The 15253-nt window shown below is 44.6% G+C and overlaps 1 protein-coding gene across 16 annotated transcripts in view; it reads left to right on the top strand.

The window, feature by feature from the left end:
- PFKFB2 (6-phosphofructo-2-kinase/fructose-2,6-biphosphatase 2) overlaps positions 1–15253 on the top strand; it is a 334000-nt gene that overhangs the window by 234675 nt on the left and 84072 nt on the right. For 11 of the 16 annotated variants that reach the window (XR_007774531.1, XR_007774529.1, XR_007774536.1 and 8 more), the window contains one exon: positions 244–415. The exons of the other annotated variants lie outside the window; for them this stretch is intronic. The gene's annotated coding sequence lies outside the window, so the exon portion shown is untranslated. The remainder of the gene's footprint in view (positions 1–243; positions 416–15253) is intronic. 16 annotated transcript variants of the gene reach the window in all.

Below are 15253 nucleotides of genomic sequence, written 5' to 3'. Positions count from 1 at the left end.
AGATTGGCAGTAGATTAACACTTTTCTCCAAGAGCAAAATGATTTTACCTACCTTAAGTTACAGTGAATCTTTACTGTAGACTTTCTTCTAAATCCATTCAAGATGGATTTAGACACCTGAGGGCTCTCCCACCTGGCAGCCTGGTTAGTATGTGTTCAGATCTTGATGTTTATTCCAATTTTTTTATAAATGTCCAAAACTTACACATGGACCTGTTAAACTTTTCTTCTTCTCACATCCAGGCCCCTGGAATAGTTTCCCTTCCAGGCTGCTATCACAGATTTGCCACCAAGAAGGTATCAGAACTGATTGAAGAACTTGACAGGAATGCGAGAAGTTCCATCAGCGCATGGAATATGGAACCCCAAACTTCTTCTTATGTATTTGGCTCCTTTGTTCACAAGTGTTAATGAGGTAATACATTTTTTTTTAAAAAAGAGAAGTTATGATCAGAAACAGCTAGGAAGAAGGAGAGGAATTCCCCTGCTTTCTGGGTGACTAACAGATGTTTTAACACGAAGCAGCCTGTTCTTCTCCATAGCATAGAGTCTAATATCCTTTTACATCTGATCATATATTACCAACCAAGACTCTAATGTGAATTCATTCATTAACTTCTTTTAATGGAACCTTTCAGCATCTTTTCTCTGCTCCCTCCCCCAAATCTGCAGTTCAAATGAAAGAGAACATATTAACTTCTTAAAGTGCACCATTATTATTGTTATTGTGGTAGCATTTAGGAGCCCTAGTCATGAACCAAGATTCCACTGTGCTAGGTGCTGTACAAGCACAGCACAAAAAGATGGTCCCTGCCCCAAAGAGCTCACAATCTAAGTAGAGTGACTGCTACATTAAGAGCACAGCATGAATATTGCCTCTTGATATCACAGATGCTGCATAACAAACACAAGTACCTGGAAACAATCCCTTTTACTGAGCAATATGAGCCTATTTTTAAGCATGTCTAGCATCGAAGTCCAGGTTTCCAATTTAAACCAAATGCAAATGCCCGCAGATCAAAACTGAAATTCCTGGTAAATTCATGTGATCTCCTGGCGAGTAATCTTTAAAGGAATTTTAATGCACACCCAGAAGAATATTGAGTGAAATCTTTAAATTGAAACCAATGAGTGCTTAGGGTTTAACATGTCAGTCTTATCCAACAAGAGGATATCCTCTTGACATTGTAATCCATGCAGTAGTATAAGTATTGACTATTAGATTCATGTGTAACCAGTGTTTGTACTGCTGGTAAAAACCATTCCCCCTCCCCCTGTGCTGCTAGTCCCTCCACAGAGCTGCCATCTGCTCACACGGAGTCAGCAACAGCATTGTCTAAATACCAAGGAGACAAAAATTATTTAGAGAGGTCCAGGGGAATCATAGGATGAAGTCCATGGGACTAACAGTTCCTTATCTGTAAAAATGGAGATACTAGACCTATCTCCCCAGGGTGTTGTGGGGATAAGAACATAAGAATGGCCCTACTGGGTCAGACCAAAGGTCCATCTAGCCCAGTATCCTGTCTGTGCCAGTGGCCAATGCAAGGTGCTTCAGAGGGAATGAACAGAACAGGTAACCATCAAGTGATCCATCCCCTGTCGCTCATTCCCAGCTTCTTGCAAACAGAGGCTAGGGACACCATTCCTGCCCATCCTGGCTAATAGCTATTGATGGACCTTTGATAAATACATTAAAGACTATGAAGTACTTTGAGAGCTAATGACGAAAAGCAAAATAGAAGAGCTAGGTGTTATTTTTTTATTATTGGATGAAATTAAGCAAAGTAAAATTCAGTCAAGATGTCACCACATTTTTTTCTAGCAGCGAGGTCTGTTAGACTGTAGAATAGTGTCCCAAAGCAAGTCCCAGTCTTTAAGTAATTTAAAATAAAATAATTGATCAAATGCTATAAGGAACAATCCTGCAATGTCAGAGGGATGAAAATGATGATGTAGCAAGTCTTTTCCTTCTCATTTCTGTGATTTTTAGTCAGCATTCCAAGGGTATCTCCAGGGAGAAGACAACCCACCTCCAGATTTGTTCAGATATAAATAATAATTTTAAAAGACCTCTATCCAAGGGTCTAGGTATCCTATCACATCATTAATAATACAATAAAATCCTAGCAGTATTAAAATAACCATTTAACTCAGCCAGCCAGCTACCAAAGAAACCCCCAGGAATGTTTGATGATGGACAGAGACTGATGGCGAATCATATCAGATAATCAACGTTCTTCAATCACTTCTATTTATTATGGGAAGTGCAAGCCGCACAATCTCAACAACATGAGACAATTGCCTGCAGCCATCCCATGGCAGGTGGCGAAGACTTGTTCATTCCAAGCTAGTCAGTTACAGACATGCTAATGAAATAAAATCATATTAGAGCATTGCAACATAGCCGAACTGAACCAATCGCCAGAAGACAGGGTTAAGAAATAAGAGAAGCAAAGAGTGTAATCCCAGAGTGCCATGGACTTCATTTGAAAATATCTTTTGCCTGGCTCAGTAACTGGGTTTGAATTATTCATGTAATTTTTATCATGGTGCATTTTATATGTTGCTTGTTTGGTGGTTTTAGTGTTGTTTTGTGAGATGGGTTCACATTGTAAAAAGGTACCATACAAAGAAAATGTATTTAGTTATTTTTAATTAAAAAATTAAAACCAAGGTAACTGTGACTGCTCTGCACTGACAAAGCTCAGACATTTATAATGCCAGGGTTAACATGGTTACTACTGCAATTTGGTTTGGACAGGTACGTTTTAATGTGTGGTTGCAGCTAGAGTAATGATAATACTCATTTCCTACTGGGAATTGGAGAGAGAATTACGATTGAGTCATTCATACGCACATAATTTCTGATTAGCTCTAAATAAATTGCCTTAATTAAGAAGGGAAAAGTAGTTAAGGGGTGTGTGTGTGTGCGCACAGGAGATTCTTTCCCTGGAGATTTTCATCTGTGATTTCTTCAAGGGAAAATGTGGTAATAGAAAAAATTAATCAGATTTATTGTTGAGACTGCTCCAGAGTAAAATGTGGCCCTGACACTTTGTATTTTCATGAGGTTTGTAGCAACAGTTACTTGAGAAATGGCCCAGAATTCATGAGACACATGGAAGAGTTAACATGATCTATCTATTAGAGGGGTTGTTCTATCTTTTTTTTTTTCCCCCAGTGGTAAAAGGGCTTTAAAGGTCCTGATCTTGCATTCCTCATTTTTGAGGCCCTTTTGAACCCTGAGAGATGAAGGCAAATCTTCATTAAGCAGATGTGCATTCTTTATCATGTTATGATTAGTTCTACTACAGCAATAATCTCTATTGCTCTATGCTGGATCTGCGCAGTGAATAGCTTTCAAAATTGATTAAACAGCTCAGCAACTATTCACCCTCAAACAATTTAGTGCTCTATAAATTGTGGAGCAATAAGAGACAAATGTACAGTCTAGGGTTGCCAAGTCCCCAGAAATTAAAGATTAACCTTTAATTAAGAATTATGTCTTGATTAAATCTCCAGGAATATGTCCATCCAAAATTGGTAACCCTAGTACAGTCCTTAGTATGTCATACACACAGAACAAACCATGGGAGTTTGACAGGGCTCTGTAGAACCCACCTAGTCCCTGTATCCATTTTGGGAGCTTCTTCCAACACACCTGTAGGGAACCCAACATGGCAGCTGGATGGGGAACATGCAGGTCTTTGAGTTCCCCAGGCCAACAGCTCTCTTTCTACAGTGATACTTTTCAGTTATAACACTCCACACATACCATTTCATTATGTGCCCGAGGTGCCTTCCACTAGTGTAAATAAGGAGTGTCCCACTAAGGTCACTGGAAGTTAAAGGAATTAAACCTGTGTATCTGAAAGGAGAATCAAGCACAGGCTATTCTCGTCCCAAATTAGTGCTGAGTTGACTACCCTAAAGGGTGAAGTTCCCTATCTCATTCTGCAGCTGTTGCTGTACAGGCAAGTAACCCAGAAGGGAGAGGAAAGCATCTGTGAGGGGAGGGGATTTGCTAAATGATTAATCAAACATTGAACCAAAGGGCCAAATCCTCGGGACATTGCCTCAGTTCTCCCTTGGTCCTGACTGGCAAAGTCCTGAATCTTTAATGGAAGCCTTGGCTGAGCACGTAAGCAGCTGAGCAGTTTGCCCCCACTGAAAGTAGAGATGCAAACAAGAGCTCAGTTCACTTCTTGCCACATTCTGGGCAGTGCAGGATGTGCCTTGAAATAGATATTTTTATTTTTGCTCAATCTGGTTTTAAATTGCTGTTGAGTTGTGGCTTCTATCACTTCCCTTAGGAATATCTTCCCCAGTCTAACAGATCTCTCAGAGTAAGATTCGCCCCATGCAGAAGAACATAAGCAACATTTAAGCCCTATTTTGAGGGTTTAAGTGGGGCCTGTGCTTTGTGCTAGCTCTTTGCATACTGGGGAATTTACTCAAATTCTAGGGATTATGTCCCAGTATGCAGCTTGAATTTTTTTTTCTTAGTTTCACTACATTACTCCTAGCTCTATCCTCTGGGATGATAAGCAGTTCCCTCTCACCTTGGGGTTTATACCTTCGTGTGGAAGCTCTTATCGTATATACAGGCCTAAATTTTAAAATGCGGTCACTGATTCTGAATGTGTCTGTTTCTGGGCCCACTTTAAAGGGGATTGCTTTTCCCCAGTGTGGAGCATCCACCCTCTGAAAATGAAGCTGCTTTAAGGTCTCAAGTTGGGCTACCAAAATTGGTAGTAACTTCCGAAATTTGGAATTCTTGGGTTCTGACTAATCACATGAGATATTGGTGAACTAACTGACAATCTGTGGATGGCTTTCCATGGGCTATCAATGCCCTGAAACAGACACAGAGAGCAGGTGGGAGCTGAATGTAAGATTGGCCATTTTGGTCAGATCAATGGTGCATCTTCCCCATGATCCTGTCTTCTGGCAGTGGCTGATGTCAGATGAACAGAACAGGGCAATTTATTACATGATCCATCCCCTGTCATCCAGTCCCAGCCGCTGGCAGTCAGATGTTTTGGGACACCCAGAGCAAGGGGTTCCTTTCCTGACCATCTTGGCTAATACCCATTGATGGCCCTATCCTCCATGAACTTATCTAATTGTTGTCTGAAATGAGTTATATTTCTGGCCTTCACAACATCCCCTGGCAATGAATTCCACAGGGTAACTCTGCATTGTGTGAAGAGATACTTCCTTTTGTTTGTTTTAAACTTGCTGCCTGTTAATTTAATTGGGTGACCCCTGGTTCTTGTGTTGTGTGAAGGTGTAAATAACACTTCCTCATTCACTTTCTCCACCCCATTCACGATTTGTGATGGGATGTTCACCCCACACCATCCCTGAAGAGGTTAAAATGGAACAGAAAGGGCTACTTGGTAGGATGGGCTGCACCTGGGTGAGGTGAAGGCTAGATCTACAGCCCTAATTGCACTTGAAGCCCAGCTGGGCAGGAGAAGGAAGGGCTTCTACAAAGCCAGGGAGAAAAGAGTAGTAAGGGGGTTCAGGGGGAGGGAGTCTGGGAAAATAAGGAATAGGAAGAAACCTAGAGAAAACAGCAGCAAGGGTGAGACTGTGTGGACCTTAGCTGCTGAGTACAGGGTCTCCAGGCTGGAACCCAGTGTAGAGAATGGGCCCGGGAAAGTGGCACAGACAGGGAAGTGAACTTTGAAGACTGCCTGAAGTGGTTTGTTTAAAGACACTTTGATACCCCCAAAGGAGCAAACTATAGTGAGCTGGTCAAAAGGCCATGCTATGAAGAGGAAGCGCTGCAGCTTGGGGTGTGTGCAAGAGGCTGCCAAGTGAGAGACTGGGACAAGGGGCTGAGAAACCACAAGAGGAGGCATCAAATCAGCACTGAGCTAATCCCCAGGAGGCGACACAACAGTGAGTGGCATGAATCCAGTGATGTGATTTTCTAGATCTCTCATCATATCCCCTCTTATCCATTTCTTTTCTAACCTGAACAGGCCCAGGCTTTTTACTCTCTCCTTATACCGTAGCTGTTCCATACCCCTAATCATTTTTGTTTCCCCCACCCTCCTATTTTTTTTTTTTTGAGATGGAGAGACTTGAACTTCGTGCAGTGTGGGCGTACTATGGATTTATAAAGTGGCCTTATAATATTTTCTGTCTTATTATCTATCCTATTCATAACGGCTCCGAACATTCTGTTAGCTTTTTTGATAGATGCTGCACAATGAGCTGATGTTTTCAATGAACCATCCACAATGACTCCCGGTCTCTTTCTTGAGTGATAACCGCTAATTTAGAGCCCATTACTTTGGGTATAGTTTAGATTATGTTTTCTAATGTGCATTACTGTGTACGTATCAACATTGAATTTCAGCTACCATTTTCTTGCCCAGTCACCCAGTTCTGTGAGATCCCTTTGTAACTGTTTGCAATCAGCTTTGGACTTAACTAGCTTGAGTAATTTTGTATCATCCGCAAACTTTGCCACCTCACTGTTTGCCCCTTTTGCTATAGCACAGGTCCCGGTGCAGATCCTTGGGGGACCCTGCTATTTACCTCTCTCCATTCTGAAAACTGATAATTTATTCCTACCCTTTGTTTCCCATCTTTTAACCAGTTACTGACCCATGAGATAACCTTCCCTCCTATACCGTGCCTACTTTGGTTAAGAGCCTTTGGTGATGGACCTTATCAAAGGCTTACTGAAAGTCCAAGCACAGTATATTCCCTGTTTCACCCTAGTCCACAGGTTGGTTGATCCCCTCAAAGAATTTTAATAGATCAGTGAGACATAATTTCTCTTTAGAAAAGCTACGTTGACTCTTCCCCAACATATTGTGGTTATCTACATCTAATAATTCTGTTCTTTACCATAGTTTTGATTAATTTGCCTGATACTGAAATTAGGCTTACTGGCCTGTAATTGCCAGGAATGCCTTTGGAGACTTTTTTAAAAAATCAGTGTTATATTATCTATATCCACTAGTCAGCTGCTACAGAGGCTGATTTAAGTGATGATAGGTTACATACTACAGTTCTGCAATTTCATATCTGAGTTCCTTCATAACTCTTGAGTGAATACCATCTGATCCTGGTGACTTTTAACTATTAAGTTTATCAGTTTGTTCCCAGACCACGTCTACTGGCACCTCAATCTGGAACAGTTCTTCAGATTTGTCACCTAAAAAAAATGGCTCAGGTGTGGGATTCTCTCTCGTATCCTCTGCAGTGAAGACTGATGCAAAGATTTTATTTATTCTGAGGATGACTTCTGCATTTTGCCATTGGGAGTCATAGTGCTGAGCCTGAAATATTTGATTAAACCTCCTAGTGAAACCCCACAGCAGAATGCAGAAGAGGAAGCTGGGGACAATATATGATTCCTTACTTTAATACGCACAAAGATTCCTTTTCACTTCAGTTTCATGATTTAGCATTTCTGGTGTTAATAACTTACAGATAATACTAGTTCTGGGTAGGGATGTAGGGGAATTTGGGCCTAAAATGAACAATGTGGCCTTGCAATCAGGGAGAGGGGTGGAGTATGATTGTCTTGTGCACCTAGCAATTCTTAACCCAAAGAATGGACTGACAGTCCTGAACCAGAGGCATCCTGGTGTGGGGGTGAAGTTGTTCCTATGCCCTGGCTATTCTGCAGTGGATCAAAATTGTCTTTTTGTTCTGTGTGTACAGCACTGACCACAATGGGATCCTGTTCTATGGCTGGGATTCCTGGGAGCTATGATAATACAAATATGAGGAATAATGATCATGATGGCCCTCAGATGCCATTGCAGCCAGGGTAGAGCACGCTTGAGGACTGCATCTTGCAGCCAAGTGTGGCCCTAGGGTAGTGGAGCCACAGTTTGCTCCTCATCTCTGTGCCTGCACTAATTGTGGTCTTTATCCACCCAAGTGGTGCAGCTGGGGGAGCTTACCTCATGTCTGTTAATGTGCATCAACATAGCCCCTAGGGGAGATAGGCTCCTGTGGTGAGAAGGGAGTAGGTGTCCAAAGGCCCAGTCAGTTGAAAGCTGGCGTTTGGTGTTGCTGAGAGATGTCAGGTTGTAACACCCATTGTTTTGTCCCATTTCCAGCCTTCCCATGGTACCCCTCATATGGCACTGAGCCACTGGTGAAATCTTCCTAATTTCCTTGTCCCACCCTGTTGTTTTCAGCCTGTCCTGCATAGCACATGTGAGTTTGCTCCCTCAACAGACTGTAACTTGTGACCAATTCATTATTCTCACCAGAGCCCCCAATGAGTCACACTAGGGGGGGATGGTGCAGTGAGCTGGGTGTTAGCCAGAGACATGGGTTCAATTCCTTGCTGTCACAGGCTGCCTGCATGATCTTGGACAAGTCACGCAGTGTTTCTGTGCTTCAGTCCCCCTGTGCAAGTGGCCATAATAAACAGCATTCTCCTACCTCACAGGGGTGCTGTGAGGAGGAATACGTTCACCATCATGAAGTGCAAGATATTACAGAAATAGGGGGCGTGGAAGTGTCACAGATAAGTGCCGAGTTACAATAAACAGCTTTCGGCCTCCGTGACACATCATAGAGACCTGCTGTCAAACTGGACTCCTTTGTTCTTTTTCCTTATTATTTACTCCTCTTGGGGAGTATTGGATATGCTCAAAGGTTGCTATTATAATTCTCTTACAGCCTCTGATAAAGCAAAGCCTAATTATGTCTTCGATACTGTTAATAGTTCACTTTCATTGTGATGCCAAACTAGCAGCCAGGCTTCCCATTCCAGTGCTTCTCCATTATTTAATGATTGGACTGAATTTAGAGCTGGAACGCTGCTGGGGTGACATCCTTTAGCCATCCATTGAACAGGTGCAGCATGGGCCAGGGGAAAGCAGGCTGCCTCCACGTGGGCATAAGCTTTTCATTGCAGCTGTGTGAAGCAAATAGGGAAATTTCTGTTCGAAAGATGCAATACCCCCTGCTTCTCCCATCCCCGCACTTAATGGCCTATTGTCCTCATTGCTGGTGTAACTACAGAGGAAATGCCCTCTGCAACATGGTGATAGGGCTGGTATTAGCTTTGTGAGTAATTGAGTGGGTTTGGGTGGTGGTTCTGCTCCTGTGTCTGAGCAGCTGGTGTTAGCGCAGGCAGAGAGTCCTGTTCACATAAGAACGGCTGTACCGGGTCAAAGCAAAGGTCTATCCAGCCCAGTATCCTGTCTATTGACAGTGGCCAATGCCAGGTGCCCCAGAGGGAATGAACCTAACAGGCAATGCTCAAGTGATCTCTCTCCTGCCATCCATCTCCGTCCTCTGAGAAACAGAGGCTAGGGACACGATTCCTTACCCACCCTGGCTAATAGCCATTAATGGACTTAACCTCCATGAATTTACCGAGTTCTCTTTTAAACCCTATTATAGCCCTAGTCTTCACAACCTCCTCAGGCAAGGAGTTCCAAGGGTTGACACTGCCAGTATCCAACTGCCTCTTCCTTTTATCCCCCGGTCACCCTCACTCTGTATGTTTACCTGGAAATGGCCTGCTAGCAACTCCATTTGCAGAACTGACCTCTTCACAGCTAGGGTTTCCAAGCCTCCCGAGTGGCTGACACCCCACAACTCAAGTTGGAGAATATTTAAACATTTAAAGCACCGGATTCTCTCTTCTGTGTGATTCTGCTCCTTGCTGGTCTCTATAGCATCAAGCATCAGTGTAGGTCTGTTGTCAGTCCCTGCTGGCAAGTAAGCCAAAGCCCTATGCATGTTCCACTGGGGATGTGCTCCCTAAGTTAGCCTAGGCCTGTCTGTGTTCCAAGCATGGGCTTTATTATATTCATATAGGACACCATTCTGGGGACCCTTGTGGCCTCAGCCAGCAGGTTACTTTATTTGTCCTGAGCCAAGAAATAGGGTCAAGGCACCATCAATTAGGATCAACAGATGCAAAACAGGACAGGGATCCTGGCTTAAAAAATATCATCCGTCTCATCAGCCTTTATGTCTTAGTTTTCAGGTTAGACAACACCATTTTGTTTAATCAAGTAGCAGTTTCTAAGCAAGAAGTGGTGAAAGCAGACTTGTGTCCTCTGCTGGCTACCTGCTCTTGCTGCGCTTTCCTCTCTAGCTGTAATTATTTTTAGTTGAAGGTTTAGCTGGAAACATCCAGTCAGAAGCCGAACAAGCAGTCTAGAGGACATTCCTAACTAAGATTTACTGCCTGATTCAAAGCTTAAACTATCTGTAACCAATGGCAAAAAATACATAGCAGTAACCCTGGGTCTGAATGAGACAGACCAAAACCAGGAACTTTGAAATTAAGGATCTGTCCTCATAACACAGAATGTGGTCAGTGTAGCCAGCAAATGCAGAAATAAAGGGAACAAAGGCAAATGTAGGCTGAATTGTACTGTGGGCAGAAAAAAATCATATCTATTGGAGTGCAGAATAATCTCCCAAATGAAATGACAAGACCCCAGAATGGCTGTTTGAAGGCCATTTGCCTTCCCTTCCTGTTTCCACAAGGAACCCCCAATACAGCAAGCCAAAGATGCAGCACGTATGTACAGGTCTGCAGGCGCATATAGTAGTCCATCAGTGCAAGCTAGTTCTGCACAGGTCTGTGGGGTTCCAAGTGGCTGGCTGAGCCATGCTCTGAAACATAGCGTTGTCCTTTGGACACTGTTTCAATTGTGGAACAACACTGCCTCCCTCTGGCCCAAGAAAGAGACACGTCTTCCCAGAGCTCTTCACTGCACCATATCTCCTGACCGGTGCCAGTAAACCATCCTCAGACCAAAGGGAATCTGTGCACACCTAAGGGAATGGGAGGATGGATGTTGTTATTATTGATAGTCACCGTTATTTGTCATGCAACAAATGGTGCCTGACATAGCAATCTGGTGCACCAAGAGCTGTGTGTGCCCCAGATCCTCTGCTCATACAAGCAGGGTGCTGCAGCTAAACCAGGGGTCTGCAACCTCTGGCACGTGGATCACCAGGGTAAGCCCCCTAGTGGGCCAGGCCAGTTTGTTTAACTGCTGCTTTGGCAGGTTTGGCGGACTGCGGCTCCCACTGGCCGCAGTTCGCAGCTCCAGGCCAATGGGGGCAGTGGGAAGTGCCGTGGGCCAAGGGATGTGCTGGCCGTGGCTTTCCGCCGCCCCCATTGGCCTGGAGCTGCGAACTGCGGCCAGTGGGAGCCGCAGTCCGCCAAACCTGCCAAAGCAGCAGTTAAACAAACTGGCCTGGCCCACCAGGGTGCTTACCCTGCAAGCCGCGTGCCAGAACTTGCTGACCGCTGAGCTAAACTTTCATGTGATTTTAGGTAACAGGTCCTGCAGTGACAGCTTGGGTACTGGAGTTCCCATGTTTATCTACAGAACAGGTATAACTTGGGTAAAGGCAGGCAAGCTTCCTCCCATGCCGTTACTCCAGTCTGACTCCCGGACACAATGGGGTGACAAGGAAATTTGGTCTCTCTGGTACTTTCAGCCCTTGATCTCTGGGCTGAGGCTGCCAGCCAGTGTGCCCAGAGCAATAGTAACTTCTGGGATGTGGGCCCCTGGCTACTGCGATGGACTGAGACTGACCAAACTCATGACACACAGGCCAGCAAAATAGACCTTGAGTGATGACAAATACTTGCCACTGTTAACCTGGGCTGGATGTGAAACAGCTGCACGGAGAAGAAAATAGTCTATAGAGCCCATTACTGCTCTCCTGAGCCATCTACTCACCACAAGGCTAATCTTGAAGGAAGCAGACCTTAGCACTGGGAATTTCACAAGCAAACCTGGCCTGGTGAAATCTCCAACCTTGTTTTGCAATCTCAAGACACGTGAGCACAGTCTACATCAGAGCCACACCTGGGGCCAACACAGAGCTGGGGTGTAAACTGCTTTACCTAACAAGCGAAGGGGCAAAAGAGAGGAAAGTGGTAGGAAAACAATCATAGGAGAGTATCTTATAAAGTAGAGTCTTTCCCTGTTTTATCACACCCCTTCATGGCTGCTTTTCTTGCTATCCCCTTCCACCACCTGAGCGTACCTTACATCACCATTTGTGATATCTCTGTATTTGGCCTCTTGTGGGGTCCCTCCATCCCATGGAGGATTTGCCCATCACCTGGGTTTCTAAGCACCAAGTATCCATAAGCTGCAAAGATGCAGTTTTCCTTGCAAACTTTTTAGGCTAAGAAAAAGCGGAACTTAACCCAATCTTGCGGCAAATGCCCCCTCTGCATTTCATTACTAATGAGCTGGAAATGCAGCTGGAGGGAGCAGAAGAAAAGCACAGGGTTATTAATGCTGCCTCTTACCCCTAGGCATGTGCAATAAATATGCTTCTTGATGTATGTGACACACTCAGAGCACCCTCGGAGTAAAGACCTAGTGAACAGTAATAGATCCTAGGGTCAGAGTTTGACTCTGACAGGAGGGGCCTGTTAGGGCATTGAAGGAAATGAGCTGCTTTTAAGTAGCAAAGCTGCTATTCCCCCCTCCCCCCTGACTGAATTCTGACTGGGGCAGTGAGATCTCCTCTGCACCTCCTGGCACACTCCAAAGCTGGCAGAACAGAGCTGTGAAAAACTGCAGAGAGGCCGTGTTAATGCTCTGACCAACTTCAGAACAACGAGCGTCCTGGCCCTTGAAAATTCCTTCTGACTGCAAGGGGAATGTCTTTGACTAAGTGGGTTCGTTCCTGTGGTGCTGCATGTTAGACTGCAGTGCAAGCCTTTCGGGGCAGAGGCCATGTTCCTTTATGGACTGAGGAGGTCACACATTGCAGGAGCTCAGTGAATAATAAAAGATTGTAAAGCACTGCAGAGTTCTTCAGGATGAAAGGTCCTTTGGAAAAATAAGAAATAAATTTTAACAAAGGTACACTGGACTGGATTTGGTGTCCCTACCCCTTCCACACACGCACATTGGTGACCTCTGCAGCTGGAGCCAAGTTTTGACTCTTCTCCATCTTGAGCTGTTAATAAACAATTTTGGCCTATGTGGCCTGGAGAAAAGGAGGCTAAGATGCAGTTGTTTACAGTGAATAAGTACACCTGGAGCTCGATTTTTTTTTTCCCCCAAGGATATAGCTCCCATATTGGGGAGCAGATTTTTAAAGGACCAACTTCTTCTTCAGAGCTCTGTGTTTTGAAGTTTGAAAGCTTGCCTCTCTCACCAACAGAAGTTGGTCCAATAAAAGATATTACCTCATCCACCTTGTGTTTCTAATGTCCTGGGACTGACATGGCTACAACAACACTGCATTCTTCATGGCTCAGGTATTTGAGATTCAGTGCTTGTTTCTAGAATATAGTTTCATTGATTTGTATTTACATCTGAGGTTGATGTGCAAAATTCAGAGCCAGATTCCAAACCACTCCAATTCAGGAGAGTTCAGATCAGGGGCATTGGACTTTGCTCTGTCTCTGTGTCTCCTGCACATTGACAATAGAGTGCTTAGTTTGTGGAAGGCAAGAATGATAAAACATCCAAGATATTTCCTATCTGGAACACGCAAGAGATTGAACACCTGCCCTGCTAATGAAAGTTCTATCTATAAAACCTTTGAGTTTTACACTGCTACCCATTACTGTAATATCTGGGTGCCTTCTGTGTAAAATCAATAACAGTAGCAAAGTCCCTAGTGGACTTCATGGAGTGGTGCCAGGTACATCCACTATGTGCTGGCACTTTGAGGAAAGCTGGCAGGCACAGTGCCATCTGCCTTAGCAGGGATGCAATCAATAATTTGCTATAGTCATTTATTTGAATTGCCCTCACAAGATAGACACGACACTGCTTCTCTCAGTGCGTAAAGGTACTGGGTAAGGAAATCAAAATTAATAACATTTCCTGTGCACCAGACACAGAGAGCTGGGTTTCCACTGCAATGTGTGTTTTGAATCACATGATGGTGGAGCAGAGCTTTCTATCTCAAAGAATCGTAACATGCTACGATGGAACACTTCACTGCTGAAACACATCCACTTCCAGCAGCAGCGGCTCCAGGCACCAGCGCTCCAAGCATGTGCCTGGGGTAGCAAGCCGCAGGGGATGCCCTGCCAGTCCCTGCCAGGGCGGCAGTCAGGCTGCCTTCGGCTGCTTGCCTGCGGGAGGTCTGCCGGTCCAGCAGATTCAGCGGCAGGTACGCCAAATCCGCGGGATCGGCCACCCCTGGACCCCAGCAGCAATTCTTCACCATCCTCAGTAAGCAACAGTGTTTAGGAGAAGTGAAGAATAATGTATCTGTCTCAAACTGCACGGGGGAATTAAGAGTAGCAGAATGCTACTGAAAATTGGCCAGGACATAGCGGTGAATGCTCCTATTCCTGCAAATAGTGCAGTGGGAACTTCAGTGACAACATATGGTTTTACATCTCCACAGAAAGGTGGCACTAGCACCATGCTGAAGCACTGGTTAGGTACTGGCTCAGATGCTGTATCATTGTTTACACCTGTACAGTGCCAGCTCAGGGTGACTGCATTTTTATTTTGCACATGTGAATGATCCACACTGGGTGCAAGGAGATAGAGCATCAGGCCCACCAATTCCTGAGTTTCCTCTAGATACTTCCCATTCAGGTAGGGACCTAGTCCAGCTCTGATTTGCGTATGAGATCTGCTGAGAGCACAGTTTGAGGTGCTACGTCCACAGCCAAATATCCTGCCTTCCCAAGCTGGCTGCCTTGAAACTCAGCAGCACCTCTTACCCTCCTCCACCCCCTCTATAGTGAGCACATAGGAGGAGAAGTGCAACTTCATTGGAAAATGAGGGGGAAATCCAGACAGATGGTTCCCTCTGGGATAAGAAGAACAGCTTGTGCTACCCAAAGCCGTGTAATAGCAACAAAAGAAACATGACACAGTCACAGGGATAGGTCTGGATCTAAAGCCAAACTTCCCACAGGTTCAGAGTGTTGGGATCTAGATTCATTTCGCTGCAAAGTATGTACTGTGCAGACCTTTGCACATCCCCTGGTTGTACAATCCCCTCCAGAAGCAGAATCAAATGAAAGCAGTGTTTTGCAACAGGACTTTCTGCCTGTGGGAGAGGACCACAGGTGTTGACAGATTGCAGTTAAGGATTGCTGTCAAACTGGCTTGACTAGCAAAAGTCAGTCGGGCCTGATCATAAAAAGAACACAATGTCAATGCTTGGATATGGCCAGGTCCTTAGGGTGGAGTCAGATTGCTTTTGGAGTAGAAATTAGGATGATCAAATATTTAAAATACTTTAAAAACAACCAGCAGCAGTAGTACTGGGAGGAACATGAGAC

The sequence above is a fragment of the Gopherus flavomarginatus genome, chromosome 5, assembly GCF_025201925.1.
Source record: "Gopherus flavomarginatus isolate rGopFla2 chromosome 5, rGopFla2.mat.asm, whole genome shotgun sequence".
Lineage (NCBI taxonomy): Eukaryota > Metazoa > Chordata > Testudines > Testudinidae > Gopherus > Gopherus flavomarginatus.
This window is presented reverse-complemented; position numbering and strand designations above follow the sequence as displayed.